The sequence below is a fragment of the Hyla sarda genome, chromosome 10 (genome assembly GCF_029499605.1).
Source record: "Hyla sarda isolate aHylSar1 chromosome 10, aHylSar1.hap1, whole genome shotgun sequence".
In the NCBI taxonomy this organism is placed as follows: domain Eukaryota; kingdom Metazoa; phylum Chordata; class Amphibia; order Anura; family Hylidae; genus Hyla; species Hyla sarda.
The window spans coordinates 91,370,315-91,392,865 of record NC_079198.1 but is presented as its reverse complement, the minus strand read 5'-3'; positions in this window follow the sequence as shown (position 1 = coordinate 91,392,865).

Genomic DNA, 22,551 nt, shown 5'->3' with positions numbered 1-22,551 from the left:
CTGAGCAAATGGCCTGTGTCACGTATGAGCTGCCACTGGTTGACATTGAAGTTACCCAGGGGAGTCCCCCTATCCATTTGGATCATCAAGATATTAGTAATGGCTTTTCTCTGTTCGTATAGTCAGTCCAACATATGTAGAGGGAAATTCCAACGTGTGGAAACATCGCAAATCAGACTATGTGGGGGATGACATTCTGACGCTGCAGCTCAAGGAGGGTGTGCTTTGCAGAGTACAAGTGGCTGAAGTGCATGCTAAATTTTCTTCCCTTTGTTGGGATGTCTTGCAGATAGGGGGAAAACTTCAGGAATGGCTTGACAACCATATTGAACACATGTGCAATACAGGGAGCATGTCTCAGGCTTCCTTGTCGCAGCGCAGACAAGATGTTCTTCCCGTTGTCCATCACCATGGTTCCCATTTCCAGTTTTCGTGGAGTAAGCCATAAATCGATTTCTTGATAAATGACTTTTAGCAGTTCCTCCCCTGTGTGACTCAGTTCGCCAAAGCAAACCATGTGAAGAACAGCGTGACACCGCCGTGCTCTTCACACATGGTATACTGAAGGGGCACTGAGACTTGTCCATGCAGTGGGGGCTGAGGACACGGTGGAGGATGAGGAGGTGGCTTTGCACACTGTCACAAGACCAATGGCCTGAGAGCGTGGAGGCAGAAGTGGCGTGACCTGTCCATGTTTCTGTTGCTGTGGCTATGCAGGAACCACATTCACCCAGTGGATATATATTTTCCCTGACTGTAGTTACAGCTCCACACGTCGGCACTGCGGTGCACTTTTGTACACACCGACAGGCTCAAGGACTGGCCCACCTTCTGTTCATCAAAGTTGTGCAGGGCTGGTACTGCCTTCTTTGCAAAGAAATGACGGCTTGACACTCTCCACCTCGGCTCAGCACAAGCCATCAGTTCTCTGAAAGGTGCAGACTCCACCACATGAAAAGGGAGGGACTGCAGCACCAGCAACTTGGACAGGAGCACATTCAGCTTCTGCACCGTTGGATGAGTGGGCGCATACTGTTGTCTCTTGGACATGGCTTCGCCGATGGATTGCTCGCAGAATGACTGACTCGGAGGAGCAGGAGAATCTGGAGCGACATAAGATGGGTATAACACACAGCTCCCTTCGGCTGAGGTGAGAGCCACGGTTCTCCCAGGCCGCTTTATGGTGACGCTGCATATGTTGACGCAGGGCCGTGGTGCCAACATTGGGACCCTTGCCACACTTCAACTTCTGCCGACACATCTAGTATGTTGCGAGGTTTACCTCCTCCGGATGCTTGATGAAAAACTGCCACACCACTGAGTAGTTGATTTTCCCACCAACTGGCTGCACTAATTGACTGCTACTGCTGCCAACTCCATGAACCCCTGTTTCACTACCTCCCAGGTAGGCTGCTGCGAAGCAGGTGGTCTACCCCGGGCACGTTTGGCTCCATACTTTCCAATTTTGCCACCTTGCTGACTGCCAACCATGCTACCCCTTTGCTGGCTCAGCTGCTGCCTCACAGGAAACCTGCAAGCCTTTTCTCTTGATGATGATGAAGCCCCTTCTGCACCCGGCTCCCAAGTGCGATCGACTTCATAAACATAGAGTTGTGTTTGCACATCACTGCTGTCCTCCTCAAGTTCCTCAATAGTGACTGCTTCAGGAGCCTGAATGCTCGCATCACCACCTCCCACGCCACTCTCCTCATCACTACTGGCCCGCCTAGTGTAGGAAGCGGCGGATGTCTCCTCCAATTCTTGGCTTGGCAGTAGCTGCTTACTGTCCTCTAGATCAGTGTTTCCCAACCCAGTGCTCAAGGCACACCAACAGTCCAGGATTTTAATTTTTCCCTGTTCTTTTCCAATGGAGTAACTGAAAAAAGCCGGAATGTTGGTGTGCCTTGAGGAACTGAACCCACAGCATAAGATACTTCTATAGGGGAGGGAAAACCATAAGACAGGCAGTGGGAGGACAGGGACTGCTCGCGGGCCAACTGATGGCTTTGTCTGACGATCCCACCAACTGTTAACTGGGGGTGTCAGATGTCCCTTGTGATGAAGTGGATGACCATGTTAACCAATCAATGACAGCAGATGGGTTGCTGGTCAAGACACAACCTCTAGCTGATTCTGGGAGCTCAGGCCTCTCACTGAGACTCCTGCTGCCACTCGCCCCTAGTCTGCTCCGACCTCGGCCTGATGAATTTAGGCCTCTGCCATTCCTCTGTGCATGTCCTGTTACTTCTCTGCCTGACATATTTAGTGCATATATGAGAGGAGTACAATGCGCTACAGTACAATTAAAAAAGTATTTGTATGAAACACGAGCCGGTGAGTACTTTTTGCCTGGCTTTTCACAGTATTTAGGCCCATGAGACTTTAACAGGAACAAAATAGTACACCACTTAGATGCACATATGTGGTATGCGCTTATGAGGGGAGAAAAATGCGCTACAGTGCGCTTCAAAAAGTATTTGTCTACAACACCAGCAGTGCACACCAGTGCTGCAGCACACAGTCGCTGTGTACTACACCTAAATTGCATTTTCTCTCTCAATCTCACTCCCTTCCCTATCAGTGCTTCGAGGCAGGATTTGTGCTTGAGGTGAATTGCTGCTGCTCTGTGCAACACACTGTGCACCTCTCTGTCCCTCTCTGTAATGGAACACTCTAGAGTCTAGACAGTGAATGGGAGGTGAATCGCTGCAGTGAGAATACTTTTCTGTGAAACACACACTGTTCTCTGTCCCTGTCTATCTCTCTCCTGTGAAAGGCTGAAGTGACTGGCCGCAATATGGCTGCTAATTATATAGGAGTGTGACATCACAGGGGTGACTGGCTGCATGCTGCATGTGATTCAGGGTAATCCCGCCTACCCTTGTTCCCATCTTCCCAGGATTCCTTGCCCCATGTCTTCACATGTGGATCCACACGGAACAAGCATTATGTGCAGTAAATACTGCAGCTGATGTCAAACAGGGACTCACAACAGCAGACATCAGCATTCTTTTCCCAGAAGTGCACTCTACTACATTTTCTAGTTCTGGGAATCAGCAGAAAGAGACTGATTGGTTGACTGAGGTCTCGGGGAGGGAGTCATGCAGGGTAATTAGGAGAGCTTGTGTAGTCTCTGTGGCCACTACAGTGTCCTACACTTTGGGGGCCATATTCTGAGAGACACAGAGAGTAGCATGCCAGGTCACTCTCAAAGGAGAGGAAATATTCCTGGAGCATCTTTACCTTTGCAGAATAGACATTGCCGGGACTTATTGTTTTGCAAATGGAAAGTTAATAAAATAAATTTTTCTGAGAAGATTATGCTTTGAATCAAAAGTACAGCAATGGTTCCTGTAAGTACACCACTATCCAAAGAAACTGGGCCCCTGTGATCAGACCATGTTTATTATACTGTATATTGGGCAGTGTTTATAGCAAGTTGGAGGGATATTCTCATTTATTTAAAAATTAGACTGTAGCCTGGTGGGGGTGTAAATGAACAAACTACCCCATACTCATCTTGCCTGCTCCAGTGACAGGACTCAAGTCCGCTGCGCTTCCTCCCTCTACTTACCCTGATGATGTGGTGATCCTACTCGGTTGATGATGTTTCAAATGCACTGCAGCCTCATTGGCTGGATTTAGAACATTGCCAGGGCAGCGGGGACATAGTGTCATCAGGGTTACTAAACAGAAGGGCCGGGCAGACTGGAGTCATGGCACTGAAGTGGAAGGGGTGAGCATTTTTTTTTACATCGCAGCAGGTTGCAGTATTATTTATAAATAAACGAAAATGGCTCAAATTTATCAATGTGTCTAATTTTTATCTCAGACAGATAGCAATCAATCCCAGCCTTTTTTGAGAAAGGCAGGCTGAGCTGTTGGTTGCTATCGAGGTGGAGACAAAAATCAGACCCATTTTTTATCTCAGACAGATTGATGAATATTGGCCAGTATCCTTTAAGAGGTGTATTCTAGTTGTTTTGTGTAATATAGTAGAGTGTGACCATCATCAACTAGGGGGGCTTAAAATATAATTTTGTATATTTCAACTCCAGCCAAGCTTGTCCATTCTCTACCACTAGGGATGTACTTAATTGTATTCGTGTTAGATAATTGCATGTGTTACACTTTCTCCTGTATTTATTCCTTCTGTCACTGTTTAATCTCCTAAATAAAACCATGTGCACTTACAGGTGTTTATGGAGTTAATTCCTGGCAGAAGAAGAAGACAATCCTGCATTCCTGTAGAGCTCCCAGTAAAATTCAGGTGCCGGCATTGAGCCATAAGGTGAGAACTACAGATGTGTCCCTTCTTACCTTATATGTATACTCATTATATTGAACGGAACCTTACGAGGAGAAGTTTATTTTTTTTCTCGAAACACGTTGTCCATAAATAAAACTGTTTTTATTTTGTATCATCCTTGAAAGTCTGTCCTTCGGTTAATGTTAACAGCGTTAAAGGGGTACTCCGGTGCTTAGACGGAGCGTTGTGAGCGTTTTATTTATTTATTTTTATTTATTTATTTTTATTTTTATTTCAGTTTGAATTGCATTTTTGGCCCCTTTTGGTTACATAAATTTAAAAAAAGGGTGCACTAGTGATGGAAAAAAAAAATTATTTAACAAAATTTATATTTTTTATAATGACATTTTAATTCATTTTTAATAAAGTGTGTGTTTCACTTTTTTATCTCTATTTTACATTTTTTAGGTAGTACTACTACTCCCAGCATGGAACACACTGTTCCATAATGGAAGTAGTAGTACCCGTTCTAATAGACATATCGCCCCGGGTGTCAGTCGTAACACCCGATGCGACTGTCCATAATATAGCAGAGATGGGGAGCCGATCTATACAGTGCGTGCATCTCTGCTCTGTTCTCCGGATGCGAATAGAAATTCACATCACTCATTCATATTTTCTGCCCAGAGTGGGGATTGGCCAGATGGTTGCAGCCAATCACAGCTCTCAGCGGGAAATATGAATGAGTGATGTTCTATTCATATCACTGGCCGGAGTATAGTGCAGAGATGCGGAGTTCAGGAGAAAGCTGATCCGCATCTTTGCAATAATTTATGAAGGCTAAAGTCAGCAACTGCTAAGCCGAGAGGTTTGTGACAAATCGAATCACTGTAACTTCGCTCATCTCTAATTTTTATGATGGTCGGCTACATTTTTAGTTCCCTGCCCGCACACATAAATTGATCCCTGGTTTAAAAATTAATAACAATTCTGTTATAAAAAAGAAACATTTCATTAGATACAATTTTTTCCATCACTATATATATATATATATATATATATATATATATATATATTTTTTTTTTTTTATGGTACCCTAGACTTCTATTTGAGAATAATGCCATGCTTTCAGGGAAAAAAATGCTATTGGCTCAACATGCTGTAACTTTGCAAAACCCCCAAGGAGCTAAAAAATAGCAAAAAAAAATGCCAAAAGGATTAAAAAAATATAAAAAAAAACACCTAACTGAAAAATGCCAAGTGGAAAAAGAATTTTGTGATTTCTCATTGATTTACAGCTAATATCCGGCCGCAGCGTTTTTTTTTGGCAGAAAAAACGCCATGCGGCAGATTTGGCGTTTTTTCTCAGTGTTTTCCACTCCCAAAAAAAAACAAGCAGAAACTTAGCTTAAGAGCACCTGTAAACATCTTTTTTGCTCCCGATGGTCCATTGGGTTTTTACCCCACAAGTGGAGGATTCGTCGAGGGCTCAATTCTTGAGTTTTTGGATAATGTTACATAATACAAACTTTTAGCTCTCATATTCTCCTTTATTATGCAGTAAGAACTCCCAAACACTTCTTAAACAGGTGTTTCAGCCCTAAAAACGTTTGTATCAAGGCTGGCATGCCAGTTTGTAGTGTAAAAAAGTAGCAAATGTTTGCACAAGCCTCATTATGCTTAACACTTCAACTTTTCTGTGTTTTGGTCACTTTTGCACCTTCTATGACAAAAGGGTACAGCTACAGTCAAAGGGGGAATATATTCATCCTTCTTTGATTCTTAGGAGCCCCAAAAATATTTGGGGGTGATTTATCAAAACCTGTCCAAAGGAAAAGTTCCTGAGTTGCCCATAGCAACCAATCAGATCGATGTTTCCATTTTCAGAGGCCTTTTCAAAAATAAAATCTGATTGGTTGCTAAGGGCAACTCAGCAACTTTTCCTCTGGACAGGTTTTGATAAATCTCCCCCACTAAGTTTTTAGCCTCATTTATTATATATGAAAAGTCATAGGTGAAATATAAACCGCAAATTCATAATACATTGCAAGATGGCTTAATACATTTTGCCCGGCCATGGCTATGGTGTGGGGGGGCAGTAACACAGTATGTTCTATGCTTGACTTTTATCATTTGCAAAGACCTAGTAGTGTGGGGAAATATATTGGTCAATATAATGGCAGATTAGTATAGATTTTAAGGATGTAGGGTAGGGTTTAAGGATGTAGATTTTCTTTTTGGGAGGCTTGCAAATAAATGCAATCTAGCTGTGCATGTTCTGGAAGATGACAGCTCCTTTTCAGATGTATGCTGTTGCTAAAGTTTTAAATTGTCTTCATCTGTAGTCTAAGAGACATTTAGCAAGAAGGGGTATAGGAATAGTTTTGGTTAGGCTGTAGGTGTGTGAAGTATGTCCAGTATCTTGTAAAGATTGGGCATGTAGGAGGCCTTCCATGTATGTCAAGCTAATAATATGTGATAGTTCTTAGACTGTGCCTGTGGTCAAAGGTCTTGATGCAAGTATTGTCCCATTCCTTTCTGTTTAGGCTACTGCAAAGGCAGCCCATTGGGAGAAAACAGTGCTCAGGGGTTCCCATAGAGGTATTATGGAGTGGTGGTTCCCATAGAGGTATTATGAAGTCCATGCGTAACCACCAATCCATTCTAATGAAAGACTCAGGTCCCACTTAAGATTGTAGTGGGTCTCAACAGTAGGAACCTCCTTGCAAAAAAATCTATCCCCTATCTTGCGCATAGGGGGAAAGTTGTTATTTACGGACAATCCCTGAGGCTAAATTTCCACTTGGTTTTTTTCTGGCAGTTTTTGGAAAACTGTCACTGCAGTTTTTGAGCCAAGGCCAGAAGTGTACTCAAAAGGAATAGGATATATAAAGGTAGGACTTATACTTCTACTTCCTTCATGATCCACTTCTGACTTTGGCTCAAAAACTGCAGTGGCAGTTTTAAAAAAACTGCCAGAATAAAAACCAAGTGGAAACTTAGCCTTAGTGGCTTGGTTATTCTACTCCAAAAAATTCCAGCAACCAAGGTGGCAATAGTGTAAATCTAACCATGTAGCCTCTGTAAACAATGTAAAGGTGTTTAATCATACTGACTGGACATGCTTCAGGCTTATTGGATGAATAAGTATCCACTGATCCTGTTGAAGAGTCCATTTGTATTTCAAGCATCATATTCTACTCAGAGATTCAGAGCAGATCGTAATCCTTCTACTTGGCATCCAGAGTGCAGCGTTGTAAGACAATAGCATGCAGCTGTGCTCGCTCGGATTTCACAGGCAGAGAAAAAAGTGCATTCTAAAATTGACACATTATTGTAAGAGCAAGGAAAAGATATGCAGAGATGTTCATATTTGCATACAAAACATGAAGATTGTGAGCAAGTCGAATTAGAAGCATAAATCAGCCTTCTCATGGTTTAGTCATGAGAGCTTGCTCCTGCACAATGCTTCTTAAAGCAGCAAGTGCTTTCATAGCAATAGAGCTGCAGAACTGATTTGCCAGCGGAATGAGGATGCCTTCTGACTCAGCACATTCTGGCCCCAATAGAATTTCCCTTCCTGAGACTATACAATGTTTTAACTTATGATTAGTGGGGTTTTATAGGATACAAATTCCGATGCATTTCAATACAATTTGACTATATATATATACACTTTTTGTTTTCTTTTCTTTTTGACGTATAAAAAATTATTCTGTAATTTTGTAGTTATCATAGTGGCCACTAGATGTCAACCCAAAAGACTTAGTTCATAATGCTTGAAAATAAAATATAAAATGCTACAGAGTTATCATCATCACAACAAAGGGCTGAGTGTACTTGATGGACATGTACCTCTTTTCAACTATAAAATGTATGGTCAGACTTTTCAGGACTTGAGCACTGACAGCAGAATGAGGAAGGTTTTCACAAAGTATGTGTACCCTGTTTGGTTTTATTTATTAGGACATAAAATATTATTTGGTCCTTAGAAGGTTTTAACCTGTTAAGGCTGCAGGGCATACCGTACGCCCTGGTCCCATCACTGGGCTTAGAAGTATGCTCACAAGCAGAGCATGCTTCATACCCAGTGTCCTGACTGATATCAGCAGCCAGGACCCAGGGTTAATGCTGGACAATGCCTATTGGGCCGATACCCAGCAATAACCCTTTAGATGCCACAATCAAAGTTGATTGAGGTGTCTGTAATGTTGGAAAAAATAAAAAGGGTCCGGCAGCTCAGCAGAGCTGATCGGGACCATAGCAGGGAAATTACCTTACCTGCCTCCTCGCCGTCTGATTGGTGCTTTGATGCTCCCAGCCAGCCATGGCAGGCTGGAGCAGCAGAGCACCGATAACACTGATCGAATGATTGCATGTTATAGCCCCCTATGGGGACGGGGAAAAAAAGTAAAACATGTAAAAAAAAGAGTTAAGTAATGTGAATAAGCCCCTCCCCTAATAAAAGTTTGAATCACCCCCAATTTCCCATTTTTGAATAAAATCTAATGTAATCAAAAATAAACATAAACATATGTGGTATGTAATGTCTGAACTATTAAAATCTAATTAGTTAGAACACACGATCGATGGTGTACACACAAAAAATTTAATTTTTTTTGTGCATTTTTGGTCACATCATATACCATAAAAATGTTTAAAAAGCAATCAAACAGTTCCATCAAAACAAAAATTGTACGGATCAACACTAGAGATCACGGTGCCAAAAATGAGCCCTAATATAGCCCTATGTGCAGAAAAAATTAAAAGATATAAGGGTCAGAAGATGACAATTTTAAACATACTAATTTTGATGTATGTAGTTATGATTTTTTTTAAATAGTAAAATAAAATAAAACCTATATAATTTGGCTATCCTTGTAACCGTATGGACCTACAGAATAAATAGAAGGTGTCATTCTTACCCAAAAGTAAACTGTAAGACTCACCGAAGTCGACTGGAACTCAGGAGGTAGTAGATCAGCAATACCACGGTGGTCTGGAGCAGGAAATGTATTGGATCCGCTGGACCTGTGTAACAGATGATGCGGGCCGTGCCAGGGAGCGGAGTCTAAGGTGCCGCTGGTTTTCACCAGAGCCCCCTTCAAAGCGGGATGGACTTGCTGCGGCAGACAGCACACAGGTCGCTACCCCTGGCACGACTCGACCACACAGGCGGCTGAGGTGAAGCGTGGCACAAAAGGAAATAGACAGGACGTAGTCAGGCTAGTAAGAGGTCTGGGCCGGTGGCACAGGAGCGTAGTCAGTAGGGTAGCAGAAGGTCAATAGGCAGGTGGCTAGGAACACGGTCAGGTCTCGGAATGCAAGGTCTGGTACACGGCAAGGAACATGAAAATTCAAATTTCTCTAAGGCGCTCGGGCAAACAAAAATCCGGCAAGGGCAATCGGGAGGAGCTGGAACTTATAACAGAGGTACAGGTGTGTAACTAATTACGGGTGCACTGGCCCTTTAAATTTCAAAGCTCCGTCGCGCGCTTCCTAGGAGGCAGGGGCATGCGCGCCAGAGCTAAGGAACAGAGACCGGGGACAGAGGTGAGAGACGGGGTGGGATTTGCATGCGGGCACGTCCCGTGATGCAAATCCCAGCCCCGCCGGCGGCAGTCATACACGGGGAGGTGCGCTCACGGCCGGTATGTCCGGCCGGAACGTAGTGCATAACATAAACTGTGTAGAAACAGATACCCCCAAAAATTTACAAAATGGCTTTTTTTAATTTTACCCCACACATAAGTTTTTCTTGTTTTACTGCAGATTATGTTATTAAATAATAAGTTATGTCATTAAAAAATACAATTGGTGATGCAAAAAACAAGCTCTATGGGTCTTTAGGTGAAAAATTTAAAACATTATGATTTTAGAAGGGGAGAAGGAAAAAACTAAAGTGGAAAAACAAAAATTGGCCTGGTCCTTAATGGGTTAAAGAAGGTCAATACAACATCAGTTGAACAACAACGCATGCAAATTATAATACATCATTTTTATATGCCAAAAATCAGAAACAATGCGTGAAAGATTAAAGGGGTACTCAGGTGATTTTTATTTATTTATTTATTTTAAATCAACTGGTGCCAGAAAGTTAAACAGATTTGTAAATTACTTCTATTAAAAAATCTTAATCCTTCCTGTTCTTATTAGCTGCTGAATTCTACAGTGGAAATTCTTTTCCGTTTGAAACACAGAACTGCCTGCTGACATCATGAGCACAGTGCTCTCTGCTGACATCCCTGTCCATTTTTAGGAACTGTCCAGGGTAAAAGGAAATCCCCATAGCAAACATATGCTGTTCTGGACAGTTCATAAAATGGACAGAGATGTCAGCAGAGAGCACTGTACTCGTGATGTCAGCAGACAGATCTGTGTTTCAAAAAGAAAAGAATTTCCGCTGTAGTATTCAGAAGCTAATAAGTACAGGAAGGATTAAGATTTTTTAATAGAAATAATTTACAAATCTGTTTAACTTTCTCGCACCAGTTGATTAAAAAAAAAAAGTTTTTCACCGGAGTACCCCTTTAACTCCTTGGGGACGAAGGGCGTCCCGTCACTTAAGGACGGAGGGCGTATCCATACGCCCTCCGTATTTCCGATCACTGCCGCTCGCCGGGCGGTGATCGGACCGGGATGCCTGCTGATATCTATCAGCAGGCATCCCGTGGCAATGCCTAGGGGGTCCTGAGACCCCCCCATATCAGTGATCGCAGCAAATCTCAGGTCAATTCAGACCTGCGATTTGCCGCGATCCAGGCAAATCGGGTCACTGGTGACCCGATCTCCCGGAAAATAAAACTGATCGGAGCTGTCAGAGACAGCTCCGACCAGCCTAAACATAGGAGCGAGGTGGCAATGTTGCCACCCCCTCCAATCCCCTGCCATTGGTCGGTCAGACTGACCACCAATGGCAGGAGGGGGGCGGGGGGTTACAGTTCATTTCCCCCCGCTCTGCGCACCGATCGAAGTCGGTACAGAGCGGGGGGAACACTGGCGGCGAGGTGGGGGACATGGCCTGGCTTACCCGGACCGGCAGCGGCGGCGGAGGCGGCGGCATCCCGGAGCAGCGGCGGCAGGAACGAGCGGCGCGAGCAGGAGGAGCGGCGGCCGGAAAGTGCGGCTGAGAAGGCTGCAGTGAAGATCGCGGTAAGTGATCTTCACTGTGGCCTTCTAAAAGCTGCAAAACTACAACTCCCAGCATGCCCAGACAGCCAAAGGCACTGACTGTCTGGGCATTCTGGGAGTTGTAGTTTTGCAACATTTGAAGTGGCACAGTTTGGAGACCACTATATGGTGGTCTCCAAACTGTAGCCCTCCAGATGTTGCAAAACTACAACTCCCAGCATGCCCAGACAGTCAGGGATGCTGGGCATGTAGTTCTGCAATATCTGGCCCTTCAGATGTTGCAGAACTACAACTCCCAGCATGCCTGGACAGTCTGGGCATGCTTGGAGTTGTAGTTTTGCAACATCTGGAGGGCTACAGTTTGGAGGCCACTGTTCTTCCCCAGTTGTTGCATAACTACAACTCCTAGCATGCCCAGACTGTCCAGGCATGCTGGGAGTTGTAGTTCTGCAACATCTGAAGGGCCAGATATTGCAGAACTACACGCCCAGCATCCCTGATTGTCTGGCCGTGCTGGGAATTGTAGTTTTGCAACAGCTGTAGGCACACTGATTGGGAAACACTGAGCTAGAGTCTGTTTCCTAACTCAGTGATTCCAACCCGTGTGCCTCCAGCTGTTGCAAAACTACAACTCCCAGAGTGCACTGACAGACCGTACATGCTGGGAGTTGTAGTCTTGCAACAGCTGGAGGCACATGGGTTGGAATCACTGAGCTAGAGTCTGTTTGCTAACTCAGTGGTTCCCCACCAGTGTGCCTAAAGCTGTTGTAAAACTACAACTCCCAGCATGTACGGTCTGTCAGTGCATTCTGGGAGTTGTCATTTTGCCACAGCTGAAGGTTTGGGGCGCCCCCCCCCCCCCCATGTGAATGTACAGGGTACATTCACACGGGCGGGTTTACAGTGGGTTTCCTTCAAGGAAACTTACTGTGAACCCCTGCCTGTGTGAATGTACCCCCCCCCCCCCCCCAATAAAAATGAAAAAAGTCTCATACGGCAGTGTTTCCTAAACGGCGCCTCCAGCTGTGGCAAAACCACAACTCCCAGTGTTGCCGGACAGCCATAGAGTGTCCTGGCAGGCTGGGAGTCTTGCAACAGCTGGAGGCACCCTGTTTGGGAAACACTGCTGTAGGGTTTTGGTGGAGACAAGCCTCATCCTTGTAACCAGGTCCACCCCTACTGCAAATTCCTTATTCAGGCCTCAAATGCGCATGGCGCTCTCTCACTTCAGAGCCCTGTCGTATTTCAAGGCAACAGTTTAGGGCCACATATGGGGTATCTCCGTACTCGGAAGAAATTGCGTTACAAAGTTTGGGGGGGATTTTTCTCCCATTACCCTTTGTAGAAATGGTAAATTTGGGGAAAAAAACTGCACTTTAGTGAATTTTTTTTTTTCATTTACACATCCGAATATAACGAAAAGTCGCCTAACACCTGTGGGGTGTTAAGGCTCACCGGGCCCCTTGTTACGTGCCTTGAGGGGTGTAGTTTCCAAAATAGTATGCCATGTGTTTTTTTGTTGTTCTGGCACCATAGGGGCTTCCTAAATGCGACATGCCCCCAAAAACCATTTCAGCAAAACTCACTCTCCAAAATCCCATTGTCGCTCCTTCCCTTCTGAGCCCTCTACTGCGCCCGCCGAACACTTGACAAACACATATGAGGTGTTTCCATACTCGAGAGAAATTGGGTTACAAATTTTGGCGAGCTTTTTCTCCTTTTACCCCTAGTAAATTTTCAAAAACTGGGTCTACAAGAACATGCCAGTGTAAAAAATGAAGATTGTGAATTTTCTCGTTCACTTTGCTGCTATTCCTGTGAAACACCTAAAGGGTTAACAAACTTACTGAATGTCATTTTGAATACTTTGAGGGGTGCAGTTTTTATAATGGGGTAATTTATGGGGTATTTCTAATATGAAGGCCCTTCAAATCCACTTCAAAACTGAACTGGCCCCTAAAAAATTCCGATTTTGAAAATGTTGTGAAAAATTGCTTCTGATCTTTTAAGTCCTCTTATGTTTTCCAAAAGTAAAAACATGTCAACTTTATGATGCAAACATAAAGTAGACATATTGTATATGTGAATCAAAATATTATTTATTTAGAATGTTTATTTTCCTTACAAGCAGAGAGCTTCAAAGTTAGAAAAATGCAAAATTTTCAATTTTTTCATCAAATTTTGGAATTTTTCACCAAGAAACGATGCAAGTATCGACAAAAATTTACCACTAACATAAAGTAGAATATGTCACGAAAAACTCTCGGAATCAGAATGAAAAGTAAAAGCATCCCAGAGTTATTAATGCTTAAAGTGACAGTGGTCAGAATTGCAAAAAATGCTCCCGTCCTTAAGGTTATAATGGGCTCCGTCCCCAAGGAGTTAAGTATAACCTTTCTGCTGCCAGAGGAAATAAGAGGGTAAGTAGCAGCCATGTCCTGCTAATTAAATGTTCTTGATTAACTGATCATTAACAAGTGTGACCACCATAAAAGCCGAAGTTTTGACAGATTTAGGATCTGGGCTTCTTGAAGTCATTGAGTCAACCATGAACTCCTGTACACTAGGAAAGCCCTGTAATTGAAGTGTAGACCCCTTGACAGATCTTTTAGGATGTTTTGTGTGTCAGAAACAAAGATTTTATTGTAAAATATTTTTTTGTTTTTAAAGTACTATTCACATAACATGTTTTGAGACATGAACACCCTTTCTTCAGGTGTACAATGGTGAATTTTATTTGGTCACTGAGTTACCTCAGCTGACATATTGCACTATGAGAGGCTTTGCTGTGTCTTTGTTTTTCAGTCAACAGCTAAAACTGGGTCATGCTAAAGGACAATTACTTCAAGCACATCGTCAATTCTACAACACAATAGCTGAAAACAGAAATAATTGTATAAGATGTATTGCAAAAGGCCCAGTCAAAGTCCAGACACAAACTTAATTGAAATGTGGGACCTTAAGATAACTGTGCATAAATGATTACCAACAAACTGACCTTATCACTTAAGTAAACTGCATCTATTCAGGGGAGGGGGTGGGAGAAAAACAATAAAGTTTATGTATTGTTTATTGGAGTTATATTGTTTTGTATGAATATGTGAAATAAATATGTATAAAAAAAAAAAATGAAAAACTTTATCTTTTCGGAAGTCACCCACACAGTGTTATATAGCCAACATAATCTAAAACTTACGCTGTCTCATTCTGTTCTAGCAGCCTGGTTTTTCCCATGTGACTGTCTATGGGTCAGTTCAAGGTGATCATAATCTTATAAAATGACTACAGTTCAAGCTAACATGCTTCATCATGTAACTATATAAATACTACAATGATAAAGGTGGATGTCGATCGAATATGGGACGCTTGCACCAACAGACATTTTTTGTGGTGAAGTAGTGTTGCATGAATTGACTAAATTTATACAGATATATGAAAAGCAGTAGTTTGGCATCAGTATGTGCTGGCCAACTTATCATTTTCTGTATATACAGATATACATATATATATATATATATATATATATATATATATATATATATAGATAGATAGATAGATAGATAGATAGATAGATAGATATATGCTTGCACATTAGAAATATGTTTAACTTCACATAATGCAACAGTTTCCTGGAGCTCTATTTATCTTCGGGGTAAAACTTCCTTAGGCTACTCATTTCTTCACCTACAACAACAACCAACTGAAGAAACTTTTGAGACATAAGAACAAAGGGACAAAGGGGGGGATTTATCAAAACCTGTCCAGAGGAAAAGTTGCTGAGTTGCCCATCGCAACCAATCAGATCGCTTCTTTCATTTTTTTAAAGGCCTGTGAAAGATGAAAGAAGCGATCTGATTGGTTGCTATGGGCAACTCAGCAACTTTTCCTCTGGACAGGTTTTGATAAATATCCCCCAAATATTTTGGGGGCTCCTAAGAATCAAAGAAGGATGACTATATCCCATAGAGAGTTGTCAAACTGGTTCAAAAGATAATGTAAGGTAGGTGAGCTCTTTTTGCATAAGCAATGAATTTTCTGGTATGAGATAACGTGGCTACTTTCTTTCCAAAACAGTGCCACGCCTGCCCTTGTGTTATGTCTGGCATTACACCTGAGCTCCAATGAAAAAAAAGGGAGCTGAGCTGTAAAAGCCCCACATAAACATCCATATTTCTTAAATCATGGATAGCCTCTCTACAGAAAGGAGAATTAGAGTAAAGCTTTAAAGGTTTTTTTTTTTATTTTTATTTTTTAAATCTGGTTTTGTATTTTAAAAACAAAATTAGCAACTGCATGTAACTGTGCTTGGTAAACCTCGATATAATGAGCAAAAGGTATGATCAGGGTTCAGTGTGATACAGAAAAGAGAAACAGGTGAGGATTCACAGGATTGCAGGATCAGAATAGAATACCTTTACAAAAGATACAAGGAACCAACAACACACTCAGGATGTTAGGCAGAACAGCCTAAGCTTAAAGGTGCACTCTATTATAATAATAATAATAATAATAATAATAATAATAATAATAATAATAATAATAATAACATTAATAACAACTAATGAAAATACTGGAAGAAATAAGGACCAGCCACTGACGCTCCAGACACAGGTATCCTAGCTGCACTAATTACAACAGCAGCAGGATGCACTAACGAATCCACTATAGACGTATCTTCCCATGCTCAACCCCTAATGAAGAGGCAGTTCTGCATTACAATAGAAAAAAGGATAGAGGGAGCACTCACTCACTGGTATTTTATTCTTTAACGTCGGTGCGGTGTACATCATGGAGCGGGACGCCTGGAGCCCACGAGCAGAGATGGTGAACAGCTGCTTTCGCATGGGATCAAGCAGTGCTTCTTCTGACCAACCCCTTCCACCACCTGAGCGCAGGTAAATACACCTTCCTCACTCATGTCGCGGGAGGGGGCGTTACAATTCAATGAAACAACAGTGAATTAAAAGCATAATAAAGCAAAACCAATAACACAAGCCTGGAAAAACAAATACGTACATCTCCAATCTGTCGTTAAGACCCAGATAACCTAGAGCATTAGTCTTTATTATCCAGGTCCCTTCTTTTTTCAAAAGACTGTTCCGGACGTCCATGCCATATGTTGCAGTCACCCGTTCAATACCAAAAAAATGCATATTTTTTGGGTCACTACCGTGTACATCCCTTATAATTTGTATTAACCTTGGAGAGCCTTTTCCCGTTTTAAGGGAGTTAACGTACTGTTGAAATCTAACATTTAAAGGGCGAGTGGTATAGCCAATGAGTTTTTAGATGTGAAGGTGAACGTGGGTAATAGATAATTCACAACCCAAGATCATCGCAAACCTACGGCCTGCAATTCCCTCCTGCACTACAAAAGCTACCACCCAGAACATGTAAAAAAAGGCTGTCCCTTATGGCAGCTTCTTAGATTGACCCGAATAAATAGCCGTGATGAGGATTTTGTGGTGCAAGCGAGGGAATTGCAGACTCGTTTAAAAAAAGAGGTTACCCTCAGAAAACCTTGGAAGAAGCTTTTGAGAAGGCATATAACTGTGATAGAACTGAGTTACTAAAAGTAAGCATTTCTGTAAAAAAAAACAGCAAAATCATGGGGGAAAACAAGAAAATAAAGGACCGTTTTTCTTTTTCTTTTAAATATAGTCCAGTAGCAGAGAAAATAAAAAGGGCTATAAATAATAATTGGTTTCTCTTGCAAAATGACCCAGACTTACAGAGATGGACCATGAATCGGCCCTTAGTAACTTTCAAAAAATGTTAAAATTTGAAAGACACCTTAGTAAGTAGCAAGTTGAAAGCTATTTCTGAAAAAAACTGGCTAAAAAATATTTTAAAAGGAACACATAAATGTGGCTATTGTAATTGGTGTAGTTATTGTTGTACTGATAAATTTATCACCCTTGCAGGAATAGAGGAACACTGTAGGGACTTAATGTGTTGCCGCACTAAAAATGTGGTTTATGCCATACCTTGCAGTTGCCATAGGCTCTATATTGGCTGTACCACTCGCCCTTTAAATGTTAGATTTCAAGAGCACGTTAACTCCCTTAAAACGGGAAAAGGACAATCACATAAAGGATGTACACGGTAGTGATCCAAAAAATATGCATTTTTTTGGTATTGAACGGGTGACTGCAACATATGGCATGGACGTCCGGAATAGTCTTTTGAAAAAAGAAGGGACCTGGATAATAAAGACTAATGCTCTAGGTAATCCGGGTCTTAACGACAGATTAGAGATGAACTTATTTGTTTAATTTGTTTTTCCATGCGTGTGTTATTGCTTTTGCTTTATTATTTTTTTAATTCACTGTTGTTTCATTGAATTGTAATGCCCCCTTCTGCGACGTGAGTGAGGAAGGTGTATTTACCTGCGCTCAGGTGGCGGAAGGGGTTGGCCAGAAGATGCACTGCTTGATCAGTGCAAAAGCAGCTGTTCATCTCTGCTCGTGGGCTCCTGATGTACACCGCACCGACGTTAAAGAATAAAATGCCATCATCCCTGCGCAGTGAGTGCTCCCTCTTTCCTTCTTTCTATTATTATATTAATAACAACTCTTTATTTTTATAGCACACAGAGATTCCGCAGTGCTGTACACTCAAATTAGTCCCTGTCCCCATTGGGGCTCACAATCTAAACCTATCAGTATGTTTTGAAGTGTGGGAGGAAAGGGAGTACCCGAAGGAAACCCATGCAAACACAGAGTGTACAAACAAACTTTTTTCAGATGTTGCCCTTCGTGGGATTTGAACCCAGGACCACAGCACTGCAAGACATCTTATCCCCTGTCCAAAGGATAGGGGATAAGATGTATGATTTCTGTGCAGCACCCAGCATTTGTTTAGACAGCAATGCATTAGAGGGGTACTCCACTGCCCCAGAGTGTCCGTGATGTCAAGACCCCGCCACCCGCTCCAAGCGTTAGGAACAAAATGTTTTGAACGCTGGGGCAGCGGAGTACCCCTTTAAAGCATCACTGTCATTTGAAGAAAAAAAAAATTGACATGTTGAAGTTTAGATTGCATGGGATCTCAGTCCTGACACCAGCTGTGATGATGAATTATAACCCTATGAAGAGAGCAGCAATGTTCTTCAATCCCCCAACAGCTGCTCCATCTGACTAATTTACTGCTTTACAGACAATTCAAGTGACAGCCAAGGAGTCAGGTGCCCCGTCCCCCACTTCACCCAGCTGTAACTCACAATTGCAACATGTCTCAGGGCTGAGAACTGGCACAATCAAACATTTTGATATCTCTGGAAAACATGTTAAAAGTTTTTCCAAATTACAATTACACCTACATAAATAGCTATTGCAGAGCTATGATAGGTGGAAAAAGAATTCAAGATACGTGCATTGTTCCTCTAAAAAAGTGAAAGAGGCTGAGTGCACCTGTTGTAGGCCAGTACTGAAAACAACATGTGAGGAAGCATAGCAATGGCCAAGAGAACTGGGCCCAGAGCCACAAGTGGGGGACAGAGCATGGCTGCTGGGATCCACCCATTGGAAAGAAACACAAACAAGCATGGAGAGCAGTAATAGACCTGCACCAGCGGTGGTGAGTGACAGGGCCAGAGTTCTCCTGCCGGTATTACACTGCCCATCTGGTAAGTCCCAAATAAAAATAAATACCATGAAAGTGTCCTCAAGAACCAGCAGTAACACTGGGAAGAGTAGAGGAAAGTTATATTGATGTTGAATGCACAATGAGAAAAAGAGATGAGAAAAAACTGCATTCAGCTCTTTACCCAAACAAGCTTCAAGTCTGTTTCAAGTTTTTTTCCATTTATTGTTGATTTTTTTTTCTCTTAAAGGGTACTCTACTACTAGACATCTTATCCCCTATCTAAAGGATAGGGGATAAGATGTCTGATTGTGGGGGTCCCGCTGACGGGGCTCCAGCGATCTCCCACAGCACCCATCGTTCTAAACAAATGCCGGGTTCCTGCAGCAGTGGTTGCGCCGTCACGACCAAGCCCTTTCATAACATCACGCCACCCCCCTCCATTCACGTCTATGAGAGGGGTGTGCCGGACGATACGCCCCCTCCCATAGACATGAATGAAGGGGGTGTGGCATGACATCACGAGCGGCGTGACATCACGATCACGGCCTCCAGCTCCGAGTTTTCTGAACAAAATGTTCAGAATGCTGGAGCACCGGAGTACCACTTTAAAGGGGTTATCCAGGAAAAAACTTTTTTTTATATATATCAACTGGCTCTAGAAAGTTAAACAGATTTGTAAATTACTTCTATTAAAAAATCTTAATCCTTCCAGTACTTATGAGCTTCTGAAGTTAAGGTTGTTCTTTTCTGTCTAAATGCTCTCTGATGACACGTGTCTCAGGAACCGCGCAGTATAGAAGCAAATCCCCATAGCAAACCTCTTCTAAACTGAGCGGTTCCCAAGACACGTGTCATCAGAGAGCACTTAGACAGAAAAGAACAACCTTAACTTCAGAAGCTCATAAGTACTGAAAGGATTAAGATTTTTTAATAGAAGTAATTTACAAATCTGTTTAACTTTCTGGTGCCAGTTGATATATATATAAAAAAATTTTTTTTCCTGGATAACCCCTTTAAAGTTAAATTTGCTAACTGGTATTCTGTCATGTCAAAGCTTTCTCTACAATGAAAATACTGCCTTTAACCGGAGTTAAGACGGAAGGATTCTAATAATGATTTAGCACTATACAATGAAGTGAACAGAAAATAGGAATACAATGGAAAAATACAGCATGTCAGTATATATACCTTACGATATAGGTTTCATGAACTGGAAAAAGTGTTAAAGATGGCTTCAACTGACAGTTGGGCAAAGGCTTTGATACAATTAGAAAATAATGCATTACAATACATAAAATCAAAAACAGCACCCAAATGTGGCACCATCTTTTATTTTATTTTATTTTTTTCCACGGGGATCCTTGGTGCTCATAACAACCCTATAAATGCACTTTTACCTGAAATATGGTGGTAACATAGAATCTTTTCAGCACATTCTCTCTTTTCATTCTAGTGTTTAACATAATTATCCTGCAGAAATTGACTTGAATATGTTTTTTTTTTCTAGTTGATTTTTGCTGTATTAACAATCTGTGAAGGCTGGATGCAGACATCAGGCTTAAGTGTAGAATATTAAATTATTCTCCATTTTAAATTTACTGGTGTAGTGTTACCCGGAGAATTAATTATGTTCTTTTCACAAAATTAACTTTCACACATTTCGGCATGTCTGTAGTGATTGGTTACATATTCCTCTAATGTCTTCTCGGAACAGCACAGTTACATAAGACTAGAGCTCATGATGATTTGCACGACAGGATGCTAGTATTGGGCTAAATGTTCTCTGAATAAAGAATTGCATGATTTAAATTGTATGTTCCCTAACGGAGCTATATGTGACAAAAGAGACAAATGCCCATCAAGTTTAGAATCCCTCAGGTCTACCTGTGTGGCCTAGAGAAAGGCAAAACCTAATCTTGTAAGCTAATATGATACTCCAAACTTCTCAAAGTGCCAAAAAGTTCCACACAGAGCCCACGTGTAAGGATAGATGAATAGCAGCTATCACTCATTGTTTATGAAGCCATTACAGGTTCTGCGATCGCTTCATAGACTCACTGCAGTGTATGACATAAATGTACTTCATGGTGTGTCAAGTATTTGGCGGCCATGCCGTACATTTATTTTGTAGGTCTTTAGAGGGATAGCAGAGCACAGCAGAGGCTCAGGCAATATGGCTGGCTCATAATAATGAAATGTTTTTTTTATTACAATGAGTGAAAATAGAAACACATTAGAAAAGAATATGTAAGCAGTAAAAGGATGTAGATGATACATTCCCTTTAAAGGATACCTGTCATCAGTTTTATGCTGCCCAAGCGGTGTGCAGTAGCAGAATCACAACACAATGTAATCATTGTTAAAGCCACCAAAAGCAGCCACCAGGTCCAGTCTGAAGGCTGCACTGCGGGAGGATATATTGGAGGGATGCGATAAGGTGGAGTCATTATGGGTATAGGTATATGGGTTATATGGAGATAAAAATAAATGAATTCTGAATGGGGTTTTGCTTTAAATCACCAAACATAATGGAAGAGGCAGAAGATCAATTACCGAGTGTCAGCTGTCATGCCCCCTCACATAGGCTTGCATTGAGGGATTGCATAGGCTTGCACGATACTCCGGGCCCCGTGATTTTGATTCCAGGTCGGAGCAATGTTTGCTCTGGAGGCTGATGATAGCGGGGTGCTGCATGAGAGATTGCGGGGATCCCCAACGACGGGACCCCCACGATAAGACATCTTATCCCCTATCCTTTGGATAGGGAATAACATGTTTTAGGACCAGAGTACCCCTTTAATGACCGTGTAGAGGGGTTGAATAGTAAAGTAGAAATCTTTGCAGATGATACTACACTCTGTAAAGCGGTAAACACAATAGAGGACTGTTCACTGTTACAAATGGATGTGGATAGTTTGGAGGTTTGGGCTGTGAAGTGGCAGATGAGGTTCAACACTGATAAATGTAAGGTTATGCACATGGGGAGGAAAAATCCAGGCTGGGATTATGTATTAAATGGGAGAGCACTTGGGACGACTGACATGGATAAGGACTTACAGTGGGGATCAAAAGTTTGGGCACCCCAGGTAAAAATTTGTATTAATGTGCATAAAGAAGCCAAGGAAAGATGGAAAAATCTCCAAAAGGTATCAAATTACAGATTAGACATTCTTATAATATGTCAACAAAAGTTAGATTTTATTTCCATAATTTACACTTTCAAAATAACAGAAAACAAAAAAAATGGTGTCTGCAAAAGTTTGGGCACCCTGCAGAATTTATAGCATGCACTGCCCCCTTTGCAAAGCTGAGACCTGCCAGTGTCATGGATTGTTCTCAATCATCATCTGGGAAGACCAGGTGATGTCAATTTCAATGGTTTTAAATGTCCAGACTCATCTGACCTTGCCCCAACAATCAGCACCATGGGTTCTTCTAAGCAGTTGTCTAGAAATTTGAAACTGAAAATAGTTGACGCTCACAAAGCTGGAGAAGGCTATAAGAAGATAGCAAAACGTTTTCAGATGTCAATATCCTCTGTTAGGAATGTAATTAACAAATGACAGTCCTCAGGAACAGTGGAA